At 54.4% G+C, this 846-nt stretch overlaps 1 non-coding gene across 1 annotated transcript; it reads left to right on the top strand.

The window, feature by feature from the left end:
• The first annotated feature begins 346 nt into the window (after positions 1-346).
• Positions 347-450, top strand: LOC142870388 (small nucleolar RNA U13). Its single transcript, XR_012918791.1, has one exon. It is a non-coding gene; the product is annotated as a small nucleolar RNA U13 (small nucleolar RNA).
• Positions 451-846: the final 396 nt, after the last annotated feature.

The raw sequence follows: 846 nt of genomic DNA, 5'->3' as shown, positions 1-846 counted from the left end.
CCGCCTGGCCAAAGTGGGCCGCAGCGAGGCCGGTGCTCTGCCTGGAGAGGGCAGGCAGCAGACCTGTGGGAAGCAGAGCAGGGAGGAAGTACATGCTCCAGTGGGAGTGCGAATGATAAAGTGGGGTTTCCTGGGCAAGGGGCAGGGCCAGATTGTCAGGAAGACCCGGGGAGGAGAGGATCTCCACGCAGTTCTTTGGCAACCCAGTCTGTGGGAGCAAACACCGCTCTCCTTCCTCTCTTCCTTCCTCCTCCCCTTCCTGCCAACGCCTGCACAGAGATGAGCCACCAGGGAGTAATCTGGGTGGGAAAGAACATGTTTTCCTTTTTAAGTGAGAAGGGTTTTGATCCTTTTGTAGTTCATAAGCATGATGATTGGGTTTTCACGCTCATGTGTGAGATGTGCCTCCCTCAAACCTTGTTACGACATTGGCATATCACTCTTCTGACGTAAAACGAAAGAGCAAAGGGGAGAGAGAGAGAAAGAGAGAGAAGGGTTTTGTCTTACTCTGTGCTCCCACACAGAGCTCTGCCAGGGATTGCCTTCTGCATCCTGGTGAGCCGCAGGTCGACTGATTGAGGGTGGCCTGCCATCTTCAGGTATGTCTGCTCTGCCCGTGGCCCCAGGGGGAATGAAGGCCCCAACTCTGCTTAGACAAGACATTGCTGGGGCCTCTGCTCCTGTCCCTTCATTCCTGCTCTCCACCACTCTCTGCATCCCCAATGTTATCAGCTCATTTTTGGGAGATCCACCAGAACAGCTGAAATCCATGTTTCTGCTCGCTGTAATCGAACACAGGTGGAGATTCTCTTCAGGGGCAGGCTGGCCTCCTCACTGTGGAGTGTA

The sequence above is a fragment of the Microcebus murinus genome, chromosome 3 (assembly GCF_040939455.1).
Source record: "Microcebus murinus isolate Inina chromosome 3, M.murinus_Inina_mat1.0, whole genome shotgun sequence".
NCBI classification, from domain to species: domain Eukaryota; kingdom Metazoa; phylum Chordata; class Mammalia; order Primates; family Cheirogaleidae; genus Microcebus; species Microcebus murinus.
The sequence above is the reverse complement of the archived record's forward strand: the minus strand, read 5'-3'. Positions and strand labels throughout refer to the sequence as shown.